Source organism: Artemia sp. Qi Xiang Cuo, chromosome 19, assembly GCF_049724085.1.
Source record: "Artemia sp. Qi Xiang Cuo chromosome 19, ASM4972408v1, whole genome shotgun sequence".
NCBI classification, from domain to species: Eukaryota; Metazoa; Arthropoda; class Branchiopoda; order Anostraca; family Artemiidae; genus Artemia; species Artemia sp. Qi Xiang Cuo.
In genome coordinates, this window is record NC_142812.1 from 20,006,244 (window position 1) to 20,016,125 (window position 9,882).

Below are 9,882 nucleotides of genomic sequence, written 5' to 3' on the forward strand. Positions count from 1 at the left end.
TGCGATAGGTCTTAAGTGCTATAACTTGACAGTGGAGCTATATTTTTAGATCCTCTGGGTTGGTGTCAGTAGGATCTCTCGCATAAAGTGGGACTGGTAAACAGGGATGAATATGTTGGATGATAACAGGTTCTTCGAAAGAATAATCGCACCCAGTTTTCTCCAGCGGAAGGACCAAACCCAATCAAGATGTTTAAAAGAAAACCAGTATCTATCGTTCGAGCTCAAATCGAAGTTTATTTTTCCTAAAAAAGAATGTGCTGGTAAAAAAAATAAAGAAATAAGACGTTTATTCATTATACTGTATTTAGAATATTCAAGAACCAAAGACAAACAAACTTCACTTTAAAAGACAATAGAATACTTCTTGTTAGGAATTTAGTATTTAAAAGAAAACCAGTGGTCTATCGTTCGAGCTCAAAGTGAAAGTTTACTTTTCCTACAAAAGAATATGCCAGTAAAAAAAAGAAAATAAATAAGACGTTCATTCATAATACTGTATTTAGAATATTCAAGAACCAAAGACAAACAAATTTAACTTTAAAAGACAATCGAATACCTCTTGTTAGGAATTCAGTATTTAAAAGAAAACCAGTGTTCTATCGTTCGAGCTCAAGTGAAAGTTTACTTTTCCTACAAAAGAATATGCCAGTAAAAAAAGAAAATAAATAAGACGTTCATTCATTATGCTGTATTTAGAATATTCAAGAACTAAAGAGAAACAAATTTCACTTTAAAAGACAATCGAATATATCTTGTTAGGAATTTAGTATTTAAAAGAAAACCAGTATTGTATCGTTCGAGCTCAAGTCCGACGTAGAGGTCACTTTGGCATTAATGTCAGCTAGTTTAAAAATTAAAGATAGATGGTGAGGAATATTAAGGCGCCCTCTTATTTCATTTTGAAACTCTTGCCACCTCTGCGGATCATCACTCAAATTAACAATGGAGAAGTTGTTTGGAGAATTATACGCCGCGAAAAAGATTGTTTTCTGAAATTCTAGCTGCGATTCAATCGGTTGCTGAATAACTACATGTCTACTTCCAACTTCCTTATTCAAATCCACTACTTCTACTGGATTATCAACTATCAGAAGCGCTATCGTTGACACAAACTGTATCCTGACTTTAGATACTCTAAATATCGTACAACCTTGACCTCTGTTATCCACACCTACTTCCACAATGTTCTCATAATACTGTTCTCCAGAATCAAGGCCTGTTGTTTGTGAACAGCAGGCACAGGGTGGGGAGTAGTCATCAACAGAAATAATAATTCGGTCATTTGTGATGATGTACAGGGTGTTTTTTAAACACTCTTTAATATTTGAAGCGGTGACGCTGAGACACGGACCTATATAAATGAGCTGTGGCCAAAAGCAAGGAATAATTGCGAATGTCTTCAACTGAGCATAAGTGACAGTATTAATGGCACTTTCACTCGGACGCAGAGCAGCATGGATAATGGTGTCTGGCCCAACTAAGCTTCATGCTTTAATCAGGTCTTCCTCGGTCCCAAGAGTTTTCAGCTCAGATGACCCCATGCTTTGGTAGTATGTAGGAGGGGGGGCTGTTAAAACAGAAGACTTCATTCTGATTTTTGTCCTAAAACGTACTGCTATTTTCACTCATTCAGATTGCATTTTAAAAATGATAATAAAAAAGACAAAGATATCAAGTCAAAGAGACATGCTCCAGAATAAAATACTTCACGGTCAAGGAGGCACACTTGTGCCTCTATAAAGAGGCGACCCACCACAATGTTAAGCGATTTCAGGTCCTAGAGGTCGCAGAGAGACGGCGGTAATTGCATTTTGTAGCCCAAGCTCAAACTAAGAAACTTGCAAAATTTCATCCTCCTCCGACTTTATCTTCATGGGGTAAACTGGGCCGGAAGTTTGGACCCTCCCACCACAGCCCCCCTTTAACGTTGTCCGATTGGGCTGAAATTTAGAGGTTAAGCTTTCATAGGGCCCGGGAGCTTATCCTCGAATTTTCAGCTGAATCCGATCACTACGTCCCTGTTTTAAAAAAACCAAATATAGCCACTTAAAATACATCATCATTTCTTTTTTTTTTTGTTAGCCACGCCAACAGGCCCCAGGTGGCACCGGATCCGGTTGAATGAGGACACATTCGAAGCAGAATTCGACCTGTTAGGGCCTTTTGATATTTTCAGACCGAAAAAATTATCCCCCGAATTTACATTTACGAAAAACCTCGTTTTCCTATATTAGCCCATGTTAATTTTTCCCTCCACAACCCCCCTTTAACGTTGTCTGATCGGGCTGAAATTTAGAGGATAAGCTTTCCTGGGGCCTGGGAGCTTATCGTCGAAATTTCAGCTCAATCTGATCACTCCTTCCCTGTTTTCCAAAAACCACATATCAAGATTTTTGGGAATTTGCTTGCGTCGAAAATACCTTATACTTGCTAAACAACAATTACAATTGTGTTTGTATAGTCCAGCGGCTGAGACTTCAGACTTTCAAACGGAAAACTCGGGTTCGATTCACCATCAGAGCAACTTTTTTATATACTTTGAAAAGAAACTCAGTTTCTTTTTTAAATTATTTGAAAAAAATTACGTTTTCTAAAGAGTTAAAGAGGCTGAGTTACAAGGTCGACCCTTAAAACGTACAGGGATTAGGAGGCACAGTTGGGGGGCTGTTAAAGAGGCTGAGTCACAAGTTCGAACCTTAAAACGTACAGGGATTAGGAGGCACCCTGTACGACGTGATTTGAGTATTCAGGAATTAAAAGCCTTAACATAAGAATGTTCAAGAGCGGGGGGTTTGGGGGCGGCAGCCCCCCAACTTTAACTCCTGACACGATCAGCTAACAGTTAGTCAAGCAATAATAAGTAATAAACTGTACAAAAACGTGCAGAAATTATTTGAAAAAAACTACGTTTTCTAAAGAGTTAAAGAGGCTGAGTTACAAGGTCGAACCTTAAAACGTACAGGGATTAGGAGGCACAGTTGGGGCTGCCGCCCCCAAACCCCGCTTTCGCAGCCTTTAAATATAAAAAAAAAATTTCTTTAAACTGAAAGTAAGGAGCGACATTAAAACTTAAAAAGAACAGAAATTATTCCGTATATGAAAGAGGCTGTGCCCTCCTCAACGCCTCGCTCTTTACGCTAAAGTTTGACTTTCTCACAACTCTTTTTTTAAACAATAAAAGCTTTAGCGTAAAGAGCGAGGCGTTGAGGAGGGCACAGCCTCTTTCATATACGGAATAATTTCTGTTCGTTTTAAGTTTTAATGTCGCTCCTTACTTTCAGTTTAAAGAATTTTTTTTTTATATTTAAAGGCTGCGAAAGCGGGGGGTTTGGGGGCCGGCAGCCCCCCAACTGTGCCTCCTAATACCTGTACGTTTTAAGGTTCGACCTTGTAACTCAGCCTCTTTAACTCTTTAGAAAACCTAGTTTTTTTCAAATAATAAGGAAAAGAGGTTGCGGGGTTACAAATTGAATCTCAAGCCAAAATTACTTGACTTAACCCGAAAAGACGAGTCTTCTTCAATCGTGGAGAAATTTAACCCTTATCCTCCCTAATATGGAAGTAAATAGAAGTAGAGGGGACTCTTATCTACCTCTTATCTAATCTACCTGCAATTTTTGGGTCAGGATAATTAACATCCATTTAAAGCTAGCACAGCTCCTTACATTTAATTGAGACTGTCCATTTTTTTCCGTTTAATGCAACAAAATACAGGCTTCATTTACCATATTAAGACATCCAAATAACGCGTGAATGCCCAAGACTTAACCGTACACTCATGGTACAATGAGTGTACAGTAGGAAAAGGGGTGCTATTTCAGGGTTAAGTGACGTCACAACCACACGTTCTTTTTCTAGGCCAATCAGGGAGCTAAAAATACTAACGGGAGTGACATCACTTGATCTCCATGAATTTAGCTTGAATTTACGTAAAATCCTTGTCGAAATCGAACTAAGCAATATCTGTTTTTGTTATGATGTTATGAATTTATATCGTAAGTTTTATTTTATAAATAATTAATTGAAATATTTGGGTACTATTGCATTATATTGGAGACACATGAAAAAAGACAAGTTTACTTAATAAAATAAAGAATGTATGAAAAATACTTTACAAACAAATTTGGGGTACATATTTGCACATTGGGGAGGGGGGGGGGTTTCGTAAAGCATATATTAAATGTAACCCTGCTAGGATTTTTTCTCTGAACACATTAGTTTATTTGGGGTCTAGCCTAGCAGTGAAAATGTCGGTTGATGTAAATTTTAGGTATATAAGCTGTGTGTATGTGTTAACCAGCTTTTTGTGTCTAATTATAGGTCTATATAGTGGGAACGTGCTATTAAGCCTTTATTTCTAGAGTTTATAGCATTTAAAAGGTTTTATAACGAGGGGTCTTGTCACCACTTAATTCTATTTTTAGAAACAGAATTTCTTTAATGCTTTTTGACTATCTCATAATAGTTAATGACTGCAAAAAATCTTTATTTCAACTTATTTCGGTTTTAGATCTATTATCCGATAGTATATAAGGGCTTATTTCAACTTTGATAAACTCGTTTTTATCCAACAACACGAAAATAATTGTTTTACATATAATCATTAAATTTTTAAAAACCTCACCGAATCTTAATGACTGTGTCTTTTTCTTGAAACGTACAAGATGTAAAAATATTTTTTTTTACACCCATAAGCTAAGAAAAGTTATCTTCGTTAGAGAGAGAGAGATTGACTTTTAAAACCAGTTCGCCCTTTTGAACTTCAGATGTGCTATTTACATTTCGTTTTCATTAGAGTAGAAATTTTTTTCGCATTAATATAGAAGACGGGGAGGGGTGAGCTTTTTTCACTATGGCTCTTACATAAAAAAAACTATAATTTAATTTCTTTTTAAGGATAGTTTTGAATAATGCGCCCCTCCCCCCGAAAAGAAGCCCTGGATTGAGGATGGAAATCACTCACGTCCTTCTGTAATTAAATACGCTACACCCTTTATGTCCTATATAAAAGACGAGAATGCACTCACCGACAATGAAAGACCCTGTAAACAAGAAAGCGAACTGGCAATGAACATGATGGTCTCGCAAGAAGCAAATAATGTGAGTTTTAATTTTCTGATATTTCTTGTAAATAGACTAGCAGTCACTATCGGCAAATTCTCCTTTTTTGGCATTATTGACAACTGAATAACATCAAATAGAAATATGCTGGTCACACCACGTTTGACATGGGATAACGCTACCCTTCAATTATTACATCAAGAAGAGCTACAATTCTCAATCAAACCATTTCTAAAAGTATTTGCGGTTTATAACCAGTCACTTCAACAACAAGTAATTAACTGATTTTTCGCATACTAAATGAATATTTATATACATCTGAATAACACATTATGTGCTGCTATATTTGTCATTTTTCTTTCTACTTGATTATTATTAAACAGCAACTGTCTGTGTATGTATGTGATATAACATCTACACCCCTTTGAACATAGCTCGTAAGTTATACAATTTGCCGTAGTTTTAAGAATGTATTTTATTACGGTGGGAGAGGTGATGTGGTGGGGGGGGGGGCAAGTAAGATCCCAGGTTTTTCCAAAACAGATAAAGAGTATTAAGGTGAAATTTTCAGGGAATGTTGGAAAAAATCAGAACCTAGTATGTACATGTAGGTTGTAAATATAATATAACAGTAGTACATAGGGGGGGGGGTATTAAATTGAAACTCTCAGGATATGTATAGAGTGGTTAGAGAAGCGGGCAGTGAACTAACCAAATGACACTATACGCACACAGATTGCGATATTGCTTCTGCTGCTACTACTACTACTACAATAAGCGTGTTTTTTAAATGATTTGAAAATATAGGTTGCTAATAATCCAATTTTTGACTTTTTTTTTTAAATAGGGTGATTTATGCACTTTGAAAATAAGCTATATTCAGGAGATGATCTGAAAGGGTTAGCATAACCCTTTAATACCATTTAAGATCCTAGGTTTTTTCAAAACTGATAAAAAGTATTAAGATGAAATTTTCAGGGAATATTGGAAGAAAACATAACCTACTATGTTCATTTGGATTGCAAATATGATATATCAGTAATACATAGAGAGGGTATTAAATTGAAACTTTCAGGATATGTATAGAGTGGTTAGGGGGAACAGTGAACTAACCAAATGACACTATGTGCACACAGATATTGCTTCTGCTACTAAGCGTGTTTTTTTTCATTATAATACATATATTTTAAATGATATGAAAATATACGTCGTTAATAATCCAATTTTCGGCTTTTTAAAAAATAGGGGGATTTATAAACTTTGAAAATAACCTATTTTCTTTATAGGTTAGAACGGATGTCATATCATCACTACCTTCTCCCCCATCTGAAGAATTAAGTCATGAACTATGTGACCTCATTGACGAGACGGCTTTAATTGAAGGGTCAATAGAGTTTCGTGATATTCAGGTCGTTGGAACTCCACCATTCGATGAATGGTAAGGTAATTTTTTACGGGAGTGTGATGATAGTGATAATTTAGATGATATACCTTCTGACATTAGTGATGACTCTGAATGGGCAGGTAACATATTAGGAAAATATTTCAGTGTTGGTAATAATTCTTTAGATGTAGACCCTAGTACAGTTATACAAAGTATAGAAGTTAGTTCAGATCAAGGTATGCTAGAAAGCGATTTAGCTTGGCCGAGTCCTAACACTTCACAAATTTTAGATAGTTTTATTCGTGAGTTAAATGAGATCTCTCCCCCAACAGATTTAATAGACATAACCCCATTTCAACCGAAATTAATTAAAGAAGAAAATAAATTCACTTACACTGATTCACATAGTCCTAACAAGTTAGAGGCTATGTTATGCGAACTGGGGGATTTCACTCCACATATCAACCCTATTGTTGATGTTGAACAAAGTGGGGGAGGGGTAGGTAGTGGTGATATACAATTCTCACCATCACCACTACCCGAATTTTAGATAACAAATTCAATCCTGAATACGATAGACATTTTCACTGCGACATTCGGTGATCCCTTTAATACACTGATGGCTTGGGTTATTATAAGTGATCCCATAAATATTATCCATACATATGTAGAGAAGATTCAAAAGCTTCTTAAGCACCAAATTCAAGCGTGGGGAGGGCGAGACAGCATAAAGGCCTAAATTGTTTAAAAAATATTCTATTAAAATGAAAATCACGTCGAAGTATACTATTGGTATGTTGAAACTGAAATGTTGGTCCTTCACCCACAATTGGGGAATTTTGAGAAAGTTTTCGTGGAATGGGTAGAAAATGTTGTCAATCATTTAGACAATTATAATTAGAAGGGTAGTAGTTCAGTAGTTTTAATTGTTGGAAATTTAAGTGTAAATATATGTGAATTTAAAAAAGAATTTTATTTTAAGAAGGGGAGGGGCGGGGGCAGAGTCTATAGTTTTAAAATATAATCTTGATTTAGAAGGACGCAAGGGTGTCCAACTAATCTGTTTCAAAACAGGTCAAAAGTGTCTCATGCACGCATTTATTATATCGGTTTTCTGGCCTCTGAAAGATAAAGCTAAAAAGAGAAATTTGGACAAGTAGGATGTTTATGGGAAAGAGGGGTCTAATTTTCCCCGAGCAGATTTCACTTGTTTAACAGATAAATTTCCTTTCAAAATCAAAGGAATAGATATTTCTTAAAGGACAAACGCGCATTTAAAGATTGGTATTACAGTGCTACAATACGAAACGGAATTTGAAACGGGGTGCGTACTAATAAAAAAGGGGTAATATTTCCAGTAAGGGTGCCGTCGATTAAATCTATGAAACATTGGGTTTGGCTGTTGTACACACCACCTAGTGAACCTGATTCAATTGGCCATTTCAATCCAATAATGGAAATTAGTAGAGTTCTAGGAGGGCGTAAGAATCTAGGGATACATTACTATTGCCCAATGTGTTTGTCCCAATTTCGTAGCGATATAAATCTAGAGAATGAAATGACATTGCAAACGACACGGCTATCAATCTTTGGAGACAGTTGCTGGTGACCGATCAATTTTACGATTTAGAAATATCTAGAATACACTTATGCAAAGTGATAAAATAAGTTTGGACTGCGAGACTAAACTCACAGATGTGAACGACCCCCATTATCCAAATCATATTAAAGAACATCAAGCTATTGCAGTTTCCTATGCCCATGCTCATAGACACGACAGTAACACTATGCGACTGTTAGAAATAGTTGAGACACTTGTATAATCAATAAATAATATAATAATTTCCCCTAGACTACAGCAACAGCATCTATCTAGTACGATATTCAATAGCAACAAGAACAACAAAAGCATATTTTTTCATTTATTAGCAACAATTTTTGTACAACAATCAATAATAGTAGCAAGAGAATAGAACAACAACAATTTAAGATTTTTCATTTATTGAAAATAACAACAAGAACAAAAAACAACATGCATTTTAAATAATGAATACACTTCAGTAGCAAAAGCAAGAACAGCAGCACAGTTGAACATATTTGTAGACTAAGAAAAAATATAAAACACTATTTACAACATTTAAGAGATGCGAATACCCTCCCCCCTTGGGCTGCCCCCCTCTCCGGACAGAAGGCCGGTTTGGACCCCCCCCCACCCCCCGGGACGGAAGGCTGGGACAGGAGCCCCCCACTCCCAGGGGCCGGAAAGCGCAGGGGCCGGCCCGCTGGGGCGGAAAAAAACTGTATACAATAGCAGCAAAAGTTAAATGATAACGACGATATTGACGATGATGATGTTGATGATGAAGACGATGGCAAAATAGAGTGTATATTATAGGGAAACTGTTCTCCTCCACCAATCCACCCACCCACCAAGTACTATTTTTGAATTTAAGATAATTTATCCAGACCGAGTTGTTTTCTAAACTCCATACATTCAACTCGATCTGAAATATTGTAGTGACCATGGGGGATTACCTTCACAACATCCTCACGTACATAGACCTTGTCGGATATGCAAGACATTGCATTTTTTTGACACTCTAACAGTATAATTTTTAAATTGTAGAGAGCGAATAGCCATTACTTTTGCTCTTGGCACTAAACTACTCTTCACACAGTTTCTGTAGACACTCATGTCAAAATTATATTTTACAAAGTGTGTAGGTACCCCTTTGCGCGCTTGTTTTAAATCCTTAGTGTGTGTTTCCACACAGTATTTTCGGACCGGGGAACACCCCATTGGACATTAAATCGCTCCCCGTATCTGACTTTAACATTAACAATTGATTGGAGGCCTGGCGTTTCACCAACTCGGGATTGATGCTCTCATTCCAATTCGTAAAATCCATCCGAGAGCTGATATGTGCGCCATTTTCCAAATCTGCCAATAAATTTTCGGTTTTAACTTTTAATAGGAACGAATCTGTATCTCCATAGTACACTTGAACTTCCACCTCCCTTGGCCATTGTACCTTACACACACTGTAAAAGAATGACAACATAAGTTTCTTAGAAATTTCCAGTACTGAACTCCCATCCGCGATATTCTTATTCAGAACGACATTTGTCTTTTTTCTGTGTAGAAGAACCATATTCGAGTCTATGACAGTGAATGTTTTGAAGTTGGGGGTCGGTGTCAATTCTAAAACTGTCTCGGGGGGAGGTTACGACGTGACAACAAGATCCGTTTCGTACGCTTTCGCACATTTTACCAAAGCTGAATTTCAAATAAGTTTATAGATTTATTTTTCAACTTATACTTTTTGCCTGTGAATGTTTACTAACAAACGGGTCAATAAGGGTTTTTAAGTAGGGTTTTTGGTCAAATTGCAGGGCTCTGTGTATCTTTGTAACCCTGAAACCGTTGGTCACCA

The 9,882-nt window shown here is 36.6% G+C and overlaps 1 pseudogene; it reads right to left on the minus strand.

Moving 5' to 3' along the window:
* Nucleotides 1-773: 773 nt before the first annotated feature.
* LOC148940588 (uncharacterized) lies at nt 774-1,592 on the minus strand (annotated as a pseudogene).
* Nucleotides 1,593-9,882: the final 8,290 nt, after the last annotated feature.